We start from the raw sequence: 15,461 nt of genomic DNA, 5'->3' as shown, positions 1-15,461 counted from the left end.
CTTGTTTGTTTGTTTAAAAACTCGTTTCTTCAAGTCATTTAGGTTTCACAATATGTTCTGCAAGAGTTACATAGTCAACATGGGGGCATATTTACAAGGCTTATGAGACACATTCACATCATTTTCCCCATTTTAAAAGTGACTTTAAAGGTGGTGCAAGGTCCTTGTAAATACACCCTCATGAGTGCTTTGCAAATTTAAATCATTTTCCCCTGGTGTATGTGCCTTGTAAATACGCCCCTATGTGTGCTAGACAATTTTAAGGTACTTCTCCTATGAATCTGGAAGACTAATTTGCTTACATGATGTGTTTAAAAATTGTGCTAAGGTGAGAAAAGATTTATTTAATTTAGAAAGAGATTAGTATGCTTTTTGGAGAAAATAAGGAAGCCAGCTAGGGTGTGCTTGTACATAGGAGCTGAGCTGTGTTTTCAAATTATGACCAGAAAATCGTTTTTTTTTTTTAAAAGAAATACTTTTCACATTTATGAGAAGGAAAACTTGGGGTCTGCTTTTTTAAATAAATATTTCAATTCCCAACATGAATATGGGAGAATAATTTGCTTGTTTGATGGTTTAAAAACTCGTTTCTTGAACTCGTTTAGGTTTCACAATATGTACTGCTAGAGTTTCATAGTCACTATGATAATTATGATATACATTTAGGACTGTTTAGGGGGCATGGATATGCTGAGGCTTCTGTAATTGTCATTGGAGGAGAATTATGTACATTGCACTGCTGCATACAGTCCTCACCTTCTGCGTACTGTTGGATATGCTAGACTATATCTGCTCAATGAGATACCTAAGCTGAGGAAACACAGGTGATGTGATTGTGAAATGAGCAAAAATATTTGCACGTTTTTCAATTACATCACCTGTGTTTCCTAACATTACTAATCACATTTTGCAGATGAGGTTTAGGCCTGTCCAGGGAGACAGAGGAGGTCTGGCCTTTGTTGAAGTGTGCAGTGGACATGACTCACTTCATCTGTTGGCCTGCTTATGTATTATGTCCTCTGTACTCTTCAACAAGCCAAAATTTAATCTGCAAACCTGAGTAGGCCTCACCTCAAACAAACTTTTGTGACTGCAAGACCTGCCTTTTTGCTCCTAGATATTTCTTGGTTTTACCATGGCAGACAGACAATCCAGCATACCTCTGGATAGGCCACACCTTATGGTGGTACAAGGGCCTTGTAAATACTCCCTCATGTGTGCTTGGTAATTTTAAGTCACTTCCTCCTGGTGCACGGGTCTTGTAAATACACCCTCATGTGTGCTTGGCCATTTCAAGTCACTTCCTCCTGGTGCAAGGGCCTTGTAAATACGCCCTCATGTGTGCTTGGCAATTTTAACTCACTTCCCCCTGGTGCATGGGTGTGGTAAATACACCCTCATGTCTGCTTGGCAATTTTAAGTCACTTCCCCTGGTGCATGGGTGTGGTAAATACGCCCTCATGTCTGCTTGGCAATTTTAAGTCACTTCCTGCTGGTGAAAGGGCCTTGTAAATACGCCCTCATGTGTGTTTGGCAATTTTAACTCACTTCCCCCTGGTGCATGGGTGTGGTAAATATGCCCTCATGTCTGCTTGGTAATTTTAAGTCACTTCACTCTGGTGCAAGGGTCTTGTAAATACACCCTCATGTGTGCTTGGCCATTTCAAGCCACTTCCTCCTGGTGCAATGGCCTTGTAAATACGCTCTCATGTGTGCTTGGCAATTTTAATTCACTTCCCTCTGGTGCATGGGTGTGGTAAATACGCCCTTGTGTCTGCTTGGCAATTTTAAGTCACTTTCCCCTGGTGCAAGGGCTATGTAAATACGACCCTATGTGTTCTTGGAATTTTTTACTAACTTCCCCCATTGTGCAAGTGCCTTGTATATACGCCCACATTGTCTATGTTGTTAAATTACTGTAGATAGAATTGACAACTAGTGTGTTAATTGTTTGCCTACTGTTATTGGTTTACTGTTTGGTAATAGTGGTTAATATCAATTTTTTTAAATTTTTCCACAGATTTCACTGAAGATCTTTAGAAAACTTTAAAAATGCCCTCAAGGCAGAGAAAAGAAAAAGAAGCAAAGCGACTTACACTCCACCTTGGTAAAGATTTGCAGCAGTCCTCTACAATTAAATCGTATCAAGCCGTCAAAAAAGCTCCGGGTAAGAAAATACAAAAAAATACCAGTATTGAACATGTTTTAGTGCATAAGAAAAGACAATTTAAAGGAAAAGGAAAGGCCCGTCAAAAAAGTTTCTGCTAGAGCAGGAGATAAGTCTGTGCATGGCAGTAGAAGGGAAAATCAATTCAGGGACATTCGTAGGCGAATGTTCCGCAACAGGATAATTGTCAATTTGTTAAAAATTTTTAAGAAAGCCCAACAGAAAGTGACATTTTATAAGAAAAATAAAAATGTAGAGAAAATTATTGATCAGGCTTTCGAAATTAAGCGAAAGTTATTTATTTTGGTAATCAATAGAATTAGGAAACTAAACAACGTAATTTCTGATTTCAAATCAAATAGTAGATGGAAGAGAGTAGTTAATCGTAGTAATTTTTGTGAAGTTTTCTCAGGAAAATGGATGCATAGTTCAAGTTGTGAGGCATTTTTCAATGAGGAGAGTTACTTTCAGGACAATGATTTGGTGCATGCAGTTGACACCAGTGGTCGTGCATATGAGGTAAAAGATGGTTGTCCGGTTAAAAAGGAAAAACTTGTGTCTGCAGATGCAGAAGAGGTGTTAGGTGATGAGGTTTTAGGAAGACGTCCTAAGGGACCAGTCTACACCTGGAAATGTAGTAGTATTTGTAGTGTGCGACAAGATTCCATCAATTTGCTTTGTGATTTTGTTCGTACATTTAATAGGAAAAGTTTAAAACAGAAAATGAAGTTGTTGCAAGAATTAGATCCTTGCAGAGTGAGAGAAGTAACAGGTTTGCAGGGGCATTCACTGGCTTGTCTTTCCAGAAGAGTATGCCAGAGTGTTTTTCATCATTTCAGGATGCTTGCAGTGCATCATAATAAAGTGAGGAAATTAGTGAGAATGTTGTATTATGCTAAGAGTCCAGCAATTATGCTTAAACAATTGAGCAGTGCTCTTTTGCATAGTTCAGAACTACATGTGAAGAATATTTGTGAAGAAATTGAGTTCTGTTACTTTGCTAGTAAAGAGAACAATGTTGAAATTGACCCAGTAGAAGAAGGTAATGTGGAAGAGAGTGTACAGATTTCTAATATAGATAAGTTTCACAAGGAAATTTCCATCTTTCAGGTGAAATCAAGTGAGAGGCCTAATTTCACTTGTGTGTGTTGTCGATGGACTTATTATAAGAATCAGACTAAGTTAGTGGATTTATATGCAAAAAGTGAAATGGAAAACAATAGTGAATGGAAGGATTTTGCTACATACTTGATGGTAGAAAATTGTTTTGATTTGGGATCGGACCAACGTATGTGTACTTATTGTTTTAACAAATTAAACCAAAACCGGATGCCTGCCAGAGTGGTTCATAATAATCTGGAATTGGTTGACATTCCTTCTGAATTGAAGGATTTAAATACTTATGAATCTATTTTGATTCAAAGTGTGCATCCCTTTCAGGCTATTGTACGAATGGAGCCAAAGACAGGGAAATGCCTCCATCAGATTTACAGAGAGGATTAAAGGGAAGAGTTGTTTATTTGCCTTTAGATTTGAAGAAAAACATTAATACAATTGGAGTAGAGAAAGTGGAAGAGGAACCTCTGGTTATCCTAGCTAATGGGGTTCCGACAAAGAGTAAGAAAATCTGGCAAGATTTAGTGGATGTTAGGAAAGTCAAAAAGGCAACATTGTATTTGATAAAAATCAATGAGTACTACAAGAATGTATGTGTTGCAGAAGAGGAAGTAAGTGAAGAAGAAGACAGCAAATTGTGTGCTGGACAAATTGAGAAAGTAGAAGCCTCTAAAAATGAAGAAATATCTGAACATTATAGGGTTCATCCTTTGCTTTCCAAGGAAGTCATGGGGAATGCTATTGAGTTGTTTCAAATGAAACAAGCCAAAGGGAGTCCCATTAGTGTTTGGGAGGAAAGTTTGGAAGCTCGGTGTTTTTTACAGTTATTTCCCACAGGTCGAGGAGGACGATATGATGCGCGACCTGATCAAATTCCTGCTTCTGAATACCGGACTTTACAATTGTATGCAGAAGATCCTAGGTTTCGTCAATGCATTCCCTATTTGTTTCATCTATTGTTTGAAAGTGATCTGTCTGGACTGTCTTATGCAGTGAACCACATCCTGAAAAGTGGTCTACAACTGCGAAATATCTCAGCAAGGGACTTTATGGATAAAGTCAATGTGCAAGACAGTATTTTGGATTCTCACCTGATTAATCTGATGGCATGTCAGTGTGGTACTAATGAGTATTGGTACCGTCGTCATGGTGACTTAAAATGTATGCTGAGGAACTTAGGAACTCCCACATGGTTCCTCACTCTCAGCTGTGCTGAGTATGGCTGGGAAGACTTACTTGAATTTCTACGAGAGGCAAATGGAAACATTGAAAATATTGAATTCAAGACACCCGGAGAACTGTGCTCTTTGGATCCAGTGAATGTATGCAGGTACTTCAATCATAGATTTGAAGCTATGATGTCTTTCATCACGAACAAGAAAAATCCACCTCTTGGAGAGGTGTTGGATTTCTTCTGGAGAAAGGAGTATCAAGCACGAGGTGCTCCTCATATACATATGCTGCTATGGATCAAAGATGCACCCAAATTTGGAACAGATCCGGATGACTTAGTGATGAATTTCATAGAACAGTATTCTACATGTGCTGTTCCAAAGACAAAGGAAGACAAAAGTCTAAGAGAACAAGTTTTACAGTTTCAAAGCCATCGCTGTGGAAAGTACTGTCGTCGTAAATTCAGAAACAAGAACAAGTACTATACAAAATGTGATTTTGGATTTCCACGATTGGTGATATCTAAAGGAAGAGTGAACAATTTGATGTCTTCGCTGCGACATAATGTGACGAGGAAATCACCCAAAAATACATACAAATAGAAGAAAAACGAAGAGTCCAAGAACATCAATGACTACAACCCAGTGATTTTGTCCATGTGGAATGCTAACATGGATATACAGTTTGTGGCTGACAACTGTATGGCTGTGGCTCGGTATGTGACGTCTTACATCACAAAAAAAGAAAAGACAGAACTCAAGGATATGTGGGTGGACATTTCCCATGAAAAGAGCCTCAGTAAGAAGTTGTACAGTTTCAGTCTGAAGATGTTGTCGCATTGAGAAATCGGAGCTTACGAATGTTCTGACCGGTTATCTTCAGCAAGTCTCTATGCCAAATCTAGGAGTATCATTTGGGCAAGTCTTGGTCTTGCTGCAATGCGTAATCGAGTTCTCAAACCTGTACGGGAAGTTGAGTATTTGGCGGAGAAGGAGCCAAGCAGTACAGATATTTTGAAGACCAACATGTTGGATACATATTATCCAAATAGAAGCAGTCACCTGGAGAATGTTTGTCTGTATGAGGTTCTACAAAATTATATTTTCAAGAGGAACATCACAGAAGATATTGATAAAGGAGTGTATGCTGTAATTGGAAGTGAGGGCTGTCTGGTCAAGCAAAAAAAATGTCTATTGGTAAATCATCGAAAATTGGATTGCGAATCTCCAGAAAGAAAAGTGTTTTTCTATTTAGATCTTTTGCAACTTTTCAAGCCTTGGCGTGCAGAAGAGGAACTGCTTGGAGATTTCCTCTGTTACAAAGACTCTTTCAATGCAGCCAAGGAGTCCATAGAATGTCCTGTTTTTCCAAAATATCTAGAAATGTTGAATGCAGAAATCGAGCAGGAAGCAACAATAGCAGCAGAGATTGCTAGAGACAGTTCTCAGGACAGTCAGAGTTCTGTTTCATTGAGTCAGGATCCACTAGGAAGACCAGTTATCGAAAATGAAGCTGCCACTGCCATGATTGAAGTGGAAAGAGCCATGGCACATGCTCAGGAGGATGTGGTTAACTTAGAAGATTTGGAAAGACAACTCAACGTTGAGCAAAGGAAAATATATGACGAAGTTACCAGCCAAATTGATCATGGATTAAGTCATGAGAAGAAAGAGTGCTCATGTGCGTCGTTGAAGCCTGTCCGACTGTACGCGAGTGGAGAAGCAGGAACTGGAAAAAGTTTCCTCATTAAAGCAATTTCGTGTTATCTGCAGAAAAAAAAACTGAGTCATTACTGTCTTGTGTTGTCACCGCTCCAACTGGACTGGCAGCACATAATATTAAAGGTATTACTTTGCATCGGCTACTGATGCTGCCAGTGGAGCATGATAACAAATTACAATACCACAAGTTATCGGGAGATGCTTGTTGTGAAGTATCTAGAGTCCTGAAGAAGATGAAACTTCTTATCATTGACGAAGTAAGCATGGTTTCCAATGTCATGCTTGCCTTTGTGCATTTGAGAATGCAGGAAGTTCTTAAAACAGAGTATGATGTGTTATTTGGTGGCAAACACATCATTGTTTTCGGTGATCTTCTGCAGCTGACACCAGTGAAAGGACAACCAGTGTTTAAACTGCTTACGCATGAAGATACCAGGAAGTGCCTAGGGAGCATTGGCAACGTTAACATATGGTTAAACTTCAGTTATGCTGAGCTGCGTGAAAATATGCGTCAGGCGAAGGATGAAGATTACAAGAATATTCTACAAGATGTTAGAATCGGGAAAGTGACTGAGCGTGGGAAAGAAGCTTTACATGCACGATTACTGTCAAATTTGTATCCAGAAGAAGACATTCTGCCAGAGAATATTTTTCATAAAATTACTGAGAAGAAATCGGGAATATGTTTGATGCCAACTCTTGCAGAATGTTCCATCTTCAACAACAAAATGTTGAATTTAGAAAACCAAGAGATTGTGAAACTGGAAGCTATTGACAGAATAGAGCATATGGGTGCAACAATTGTTTTGTCTGAGAATTTGAAATCTAAATTGGATTCATTAGAGAAGACTATATCTAAAACTGCTGGTTTTGAAAAGACTCTGAAGGTGTGCTTAAATTGAAGTATCATTTTGAGAAGGAATTTACATGTTGAAAGAGGTCTGGTAAATGGATCAATGGGTAATGTTGTTGATTTTGAGAAATACAGAAATAGAGATGGAATTGAATTTGTAAAAATTAAATTTGATGGCATTGAGGAAGTGCAGCTAATTGGTCGTTGCACAGCTAGGTTTTTGCTTGTAAAAGACTTATATGTTCGCCGTAAGCAATTTCCTGTTTGCTTGGCATATGCGGTGACAATCCATATATCACAAGGTTTAAGTATAGACAGTGCTTTGGTGAATATTGGCAGTTCTGTGTTCAAGGAGGGTATGGCTTATGTAGCATTGTCACGAGTCAGAACTTTATCGGGTTTGTACTTGATTGAGTGTGATGTCACAAACATTTGTGCGGATCTAGATTGTGTTATGGAATACAATAGGTTAAGAAGAAAGTATGCGCCACATTTGCCTCAATATCCTTTGTTTGAGAAACGTGTGGTAGGCCGGAAATGAAGAAATATCACTAATAGTAGGGAGGTTGTAGCAAAAAGACCAAAAGTCGATGAACCCAAAATTGTAAGCAGAAAGAAAATGAATTCTGGTGAAGATGTTGTTGGTTTTCAATTTGAAAATAGTTCTGGTGTGAACTGCTATGCTAATGTAGTGGTTAATGTTGTCTTTTCTCTAGAAACTTTAAAAGAACAGATTGTGATCAATTCGGATCAAAGTTTTTGCTGTTTGTTGAATTCTGTGTTAGAGAAATGTAGCGCTGATAGAACAAGAGTAGAAAGTGTGTCTGAAATTCGAAATATGTTAGACAAATGTTCAGGTCAAACACAATTCTCTCAAAATATTCAGCTAGATTGTCAGGAGTTTTTAATGTATATGCTTAATGTATTGCAAGATGAAGGTGTAGATATAGATCATCTGTTTGGCCTTTCTTATCAATGGCAGCATGACTGCGAGAATTGTACGTTATCAAGTACTACTAGTGTAGACTTAGAAAGATTTATATATTTAACTTTGCCAGACACTAAATCAGTATCCTTTAATAAGCTAGTAAAAGCAGCCGATCAAAACATGGAGTGTAGCCAATGTAAGTCTGCAATGATGTCCACATTATTTATACGAAGATATGGCCAGTATGTCATTTTAATGTTCCAACGATGTAGGCCTGATGGAACAAATTGACAACTTTAATTAAAAGTTTTGTGGCTTCTCAGTTGTCAATATCAGGAAGGACTTTTCTAACTGCAGCAATTATATATCATGAGGGTCCTTCAACAACATCAGGACATTACACAACTTATTTGAAGTCTGGAAACGGCTGGTCATTCTGCAATGATTCTGTTTTAACTTTCAAAAAAAGATTGCCTTTTCACCTTAAAAATTCTTACCTGGTGTTATTACAACCAAAACTTTAGGGAAGGAATCTCGGGATTTGTTCTGAGGAATTTCAAGAGGTTCTAATGGCTCCTACACTATATAGCCTTGTGGATAAGTGTAGCACAGGGCGAAAATTGTTTGTTTTAATAAGCTAATTCAAGCAGCAGATCAAAAGAAGGATTAGAGGTAATGTAAGCCTGCAATGCTGTCCACATTATTTATAGAAACTTATCGGTGAAATGTCATTTTACAATTCCAACTATATAAGCCGGATGTAAATAAGTTGTCAAGTCTAATTAAAAATGTTTTGGCTACACAGTCGTCGATTTCAGGAAGAACATTTGTAACTGCAGCTATTATATGACATGATGGTCCTTTGACAACATCAGGATATTACACAGCTTATTTAAAATGTAAAAAAGACTGGTCTTTCAGCAATGATTAGTATTTGACTATGAAGCAATGTTGCCTTTTGACTTGTTTTCAGAAGTGAGAATTTAGGGTAGGTAACTGGATTATAATGATTCTAGGTGTTGCTGCAATTTAGTGTGCTGTTTTAAACTGCTTTGTATGTCTCATTTTTCTTAAAACGATGGAGCTTATCTTTCAGAAAGTTGCGGGCAGAAAATAATAACAGCACAACAGAGTATAAGCTGTTCATAGGACATCCTTTGACGTCATGGAAAGTAAATTACTTTTGAGGAGTTCTCATTTCTGATTGGTTATATTATATGGGTTTTTTAAACACAATCATTTTGATTGTGGTTTTTTTTCCCGCTGTTATATGATGAATACCTTCAACTCACTGTTTTAAGTGAACTTTGATATATTCTGAGAACAGCAAAAATAAACCATTTAATATGTATAATTAATTCTGTACTCTGAATTGTGATTTTTAATATGTACTCATCTTGTCTCATGCTCACTCATCTTTTACTACTTTCTATCAATTTTAAAATTTTTGTTCTCTCATTCACAGATTGAAAGTATAAAAATAACAAGTGACTAAGTTAACGATAATTATAAGGTAAGTGTTTAGTACTCATTCCGTTACATCTCTTTCACATTTAACTTTTATTAGTTCCACTGCTTCATTTCTTTAACCCTCAGTTTCCTGCCTTTGCTACTTCCCTCATTCCTTTTTCTATTACTTACTTACTCTACTCGCACGAACCGGGAAGCGAATCAAAAGAAATAGAGGTTGCCAGAGTGCTAAACATTCTAGCAATTTCTTATAAAGGGGAGGTAGTTCTTATTTTTGTTGTTTTATATTTTTTTATTATTTTTCTGAACATTCTTTTACTTTTTTTGTATTTTTTGAACGGTTTAATATTTTTTTTTGTTTTTTTGGGGGGGGGGAAACGAAAATGATCCACTGCTGATGATGTCACATATTACATCATTCATGACATGGTCAGTGACATCACTGATGACATCTCAAATGACATCACTGATGACATCACTGATGACAACATCCAGTGACTGTATGTTTCTGTAAAGTTAAAATATGTTAAATATGTTAAAATCAGCAGGGAATTGCGGGTGCGTGATATATAGTTAGTGCAACTAACTATATATGCGAATTTCAATGGTTTTGTGCGAGTAAAATAAGGTTTTGTAAATGCTAATCCCTAACTATATATGGTCTATAACCTATGGTTTTTTCAGTGAATATACATATATATATATATATATATATATATATATATATATATATATATATATATATATATATATATATATATATATATATATATATATATATATATATATATATATATATATATTCACTGAAAAAAACATAGGTTTCAGCCACGTTATAGTTAGCTGGACATTTCACCCAAAACAATTGAAATTCCCCGGGTATAGTTAGTTCAGCTAACTATAACTCGCGCGCACACAATGCATTGCTGATGACGTCACATATTACATCACTCATGACATGGTCAGTGATATCACTCATGACATCACTGATGACATCTCAAATGACATCACTGATGATATCACTGATCATCCAGGGAATGTGGATCTTTCTGAAAAATAAATATTTTTTATATATGTATATCTAAAGGTCAATGAAAGAATAAATGGGTAAATAAGTGTGTAAATGGATGTTTTTTGTAAAATGGATTGATTAACTGACTTATTAAGTGTATCCTAGTGAATAAATGTATTAACGAGTAATGTTTAAATATTTAAATATCTGTATCAGTGTCTCACTTTGTGTATAAGTGGCTGCATGGGTTGGTGAGAAGCTACATGAGTGTGTATATGGGCTATTCGTTTGTTTTGTGAGTATCAGTATGAGTGTGTGTATGGTTCGTTGGGGGATTTTACTTAGCGTATAGATGCATGAATGAGTGACTCACTGTTTGTATGTGTTTTGAAGACAGCATGTGTGCAGGACTGCATGGGTGGATGAGTGTGTGTATGGGGGTGTTAGTGAGTGAATGACTGTCTCAATAGTGTCTTTTTGAGTAACTACATGTGTTTTAAACTAGTATATGTGAGTATTGATGTATATAAGTCAGTATATGTGAGAGTGAGAGTTTAAAAGAGTTCCTGTATAAAAAAAGTATGTGTTTCTATAAGTGATTGCTTAAGAGAGTAAGTATGTGTACATTTCTGTAGAAGTAAGTGTAGTTGTGTGTGTGTGTAGCTGTATATGCAAGTATATGGGTGATTGATTGTTTATTTGCATGTGTGAGTATGTGTGTGAGTAACTCTATGGGATGAGTATCGGTGTATAGCAGGATGTATAGGTGTATGAGTACATATGATGAGTGTGTACATGTATGAGTGACTATATTGAACTTTTGGTGAAGGAGTGAATGTGTATGTAGATGTTGGAATTAGAAAATAGGTTGTTGTAACTGGTATTGGTATCTCCATTCTTTTTAAAATTTTTGTTTCTATTTTTGAATGTGTGTATCAAAGGTAATATTAGGGTGAGAGGAGGTCTTCCACTCTTTCACAAGGATGACGACATCAGTGATGTCATCAGTGATGTCATTTGAGATGTCATCAGTGATGTCATGAGTGATGTCACTGACCATGTCATGAGTGATGTTATATGTGACGCCATCAGCAATGCATTGCGGGCGCGCGAGTTATAGTTCGCTGAACTAACTATAACGGGGGGATTTCAATGGTTTTGAGTGAAATGTCCCGTTAACTATAACATGTGGGAAACCTATGGTTTTTTCAGTGAATTTTTAAGGTTTTTTAAATGCTAATTCCTAACTATAATGTGGCTGAAACCTATGTTTTTTTCAGTGAATTGTTAAGGTTTTTTTAATGCCAATTCCCAACTATAACGTGGCTGAAACCTATAGTTTTTTCAGTGAATTTCAAAGGTTTTGTAAATGATAATTTTTAAATATATTAATTGTTATATTTTTTTATACTGATTTACTACATTGTTTTAAAGTATTTATGTTTAGATATTTTTTTTTAGTTACATTACATATTTTTGATATAAATTGAGAAAAAAATGTTTTTAAAAATATTAAAATTGTAATATTTTTATTTTTTACTTCATATTTTTTAATCTATATATATTTTATATAGCAGGCAATTATATCCTATGGAAGGAAATTCAAGTTACTGGTAAGTATGGTTAAAATTACTTTCCAGGAACAGTAGTGACCTAAAAGATGCAGCACTGAGGTCTCTCCTGATAACAGGTGAGTAAATCGGAATTCGTAGTTCGGCTGATTTTAGAGAAATTATTTAAAGTTCCAAAACTCCACATTTAGAAAAATTTCCAAGTGAAACCAGTCACCGTTAGCCTAAGAAAGGAAATTCCAGTTACTTTAACTACGATTAGAATTACTTTTCAGGATCAGTAGTGGACTGAAAGTTGCAGCACTGAGGTCTCTCCTGATAACAGGTCAGTAAATCAGAATTCGTAGTTCGGCTGATTTTTGAGGAATTTTTTTAAGTTCCAAAATTCCACACTTAGAAAAAATTCCAAGTGAAACCAGTCAATGTTAGCCTATTAAAGGAAATTCAAGTTACTGTAACTATGATTAGAATTACTTTTCAGGATCAGTAGTGGGCTGAAAGATGCAGCCCTAAGGTCTCTCCTGGTAACAGGTGAGTAAATCGGAATTCGTAGTTCAGCTGATTTTTTAGGAATTCTTTTAAGTTCCAAAACTCTGACAAGGGAAACCAGTCAATGTTAGCCTATGGAAGAAAATTCGAGTTACTGTAAGTATGGTTAGATTTAATTTTTGGGGTCCGTACTGGGCTCAAAGATGCAGCACTGACGTCTCTCGTGATAACAGGTGAGTAAATCGGAATTTGTAGTTCGGCTGATTTTAGAGGAATATTTAGCTCAATAGTGAAGGAAGGGGGCTGGCCTGAGGTGACATGTGTGCAAACACGCCCTGTGAAGTGTTTTAGGTTGGGGAATTAATTCCTCTTCAATCCTGAGGTCTCCTGTGAGCCAACTAGCCCACCAGGTACCTCCAGTATGCACCAGGGAACAGTGTTGCAGAGAGGTGTTCAGAGGGCATGCCCCCTTCTTACAACACTCTGCAAGGCAGCTTCGTAGCGCTTACTGGAGGTACCTGTTGGACTAGTTGACCCATAGGGGACCTCTGGATTGAAGAGGAATTAATTCCCCAACTTAAAACGCGCCACAGGGCATGTTTGCACACATATCACCTGAAGCCCAGCCCGCTACCTTCACCACTGTGCAAACACGCCCGAAGCACATTCTAAGTTGGGGGATTAAGTCCCCTTGCATACAGGGGGTCCATGGGGACCAACTAGCCCACCAGGAACCTCCAGTATGCGCCAGGGGGCTGCGTTGCAGAGAGGTGTAAAAAGGGGCATGGCCTCATTACACCTCTCTGCAACGCAGCCCCTGGTGCGTTTGCAGAGGGGGAACTAATTTCCCTTGCATACTGGGAGTCCCTGGGGGCAAACTATCCCCCCAGGAACCTCCAGTATGCGCCAGGGTGCTGCGTTGCAGAGAGGTGTATGAAGCCAGGCCCCTTTTTACACCTCTCTGCAATGCAGCCCCCTGGTGCATTTGCAGAGGGAGAACTAATTCCCCTTGCATACTGGGAGTCCCTGGGGGCCAACCAGCCCACCAGGGACCTCCAGTATGCGCCAGGGGGCTGCGTTGCAGAGAGGTGTAATGAGGCCATGCCTCTTTTTACACCTCTCTGCAATGTAGCCCCCTGGCACGTTTGCAGAGGGGGAACTAATTCCCCTTGCATACTGGGGGTCCCTGTAGGCCAACTAGCCCACCGGGAACATCCAGTAAGCGCCAGGGGGCTGCGTTGCAGAGAGGTGTTTTGAGGCCACACCCCTTTTTACATCTCTCTTCAATGCAGCCCCCTGGCGCATACTGGAGGTATGCCAGGGGAAGTAGTTCCCCCTCTGCAAATGCACCAGGGGGTGCGTTTGCAGAGAGGTGCAGGGAGGGGAAGTGGCCTCCTCCTGATCCCATTTGTCTTCTTTTCTTACACAGCCCCCCTTCTTTTTCTTATTATGTTGGCCCTGGGGACCCTATCTCCCAGGGCCTGCCCCCAATTATTTTTTTTTAATAAAAATCGGGAAGGGGGCCACGCGGCCCCCCTCCCAAGGCCATACTCTGCCCCGGGCATCCCATCCCCCGGGTGCATGGACCTTTTCTTTTTAATTTTCTTTTTGTAATTAGGAGGGGGGACTGCTTTGCCCCCCTTTTGTGGCCACTTTTGGCCCCAGGGACCCCATCCCCTGGGGCTGGCCATTTGTTTTATTTATATATTTTTTATTTTTATCGGAGGGGGGCCGCGTAGCCCCCCTACCAAGGCACCCCATCCCTTAGGGCATGGGCCTTTTTTATTTTATTTTTGTAATTAGGAGGGGGACTGCTTTGCACGCCTCCTCCTGTGGCCACTTTTTACCCCTCTACCATAGCAAACAGCAGTGTCCTGGGGGTAGGCACCCCGGGTCACTGCAGGACCCGGCCCTGGGGTATGACGGTCCCCAGGGCTATCAAGGGCTCCAGGAGGGGAGCTGCGTGGTCCACCTCCCAACAGTTAAAAGCCCCAGGGGGTGGTGGTCCCCGGGGCTGGGGGGTCTGTCACGGAGCCTCCTATTTTAAATATTAGTGCCCTGGGGAGGTGGTGGTCCCAGGGGCGTGTGGGAGGTGCTTGAGCCCTCCCCCCACAGGTTTTTTGTTTTTTATTTTTTAAAAAGAAGCCCCGGTTGGTGGTGGTCCCCAGGGCTGCGGGTGGGGGCTTTGAGCCCCCCTACATACATAATATTGAAGCCATGGGGGTGACAGTCCCCGAAGCTGGGGGGGGCCTTTAGCAAGATTAAATTGCCCCAGGGATTTGAAAAAATGGAAGAAAACAGGTCTACTCACCGATCAGAGGTACAATTCCTCATGAATAATGACCCAATAACCCCAACAATGTACTTTCTCCCAAAAGTTCACAAGACCCTAAGAAAACCGCCAGGGAGGCCTATTATTTCTAGCTGCGGATTACTATACAAGAACATCTCCACGTATGTGGATTACTTTATAGCTCCGATAGTTCCACCCTTAACATCATACATTAAGGATACCGGCGATTTCTTTAGAAACCTAATGAACATAGCATGGAATGATGAGTTCCGGCTGGTAACCATCGACGTAGTATCACTTTACACGTCCATTAACCATAATCTTGGCCTGACAGCTATGGAATACTTCTTAAAACAGAAACCCATAGAACACCTCCAACACTGTAAGATGGTCCTGGAGATGATAGAGCTTTGCTTAAGGAATAATATTTTCCTCTTCAATAAGACCTACTACTCCCAATGTTGTGGCACAGCCATGGGAGTTTCCTTCTCTCCAAGCTACACCAACCTAGTAATGGGTTGGTGGGAGAAGACCGTAGCTTGGAGAGATGAGACCGACCATCACGTAGCCAAGGTAGTACTTTGGCTACGTTTCAGAGACGACCTCTTTTTAATTTGGAATGGGACAGAGACAGAATTTTTGGAATTCTTCGAGATATTGAACAACAA

This window comes from Lissotriton vulgaris, chromosome 11 (genome assembly GCF_964263255.1).
Source record: "Lissotriton vulgaris chromosome 11, aLisVul1.2, whole genome shotgun sequence".
In the NCBI taxonomy this organism is placed as follows: domain Eukaryota; kingdom Metazoa; phylum Chordata; class Amphibia; order Caudata; family Salamandridae; genus Lissotriton; species Lissotriton vulgaris.
The sequence above is the reverse complement of the archived record's forward strand: the minus strand, read 5'-3'. Positions refer to the sequence as shown.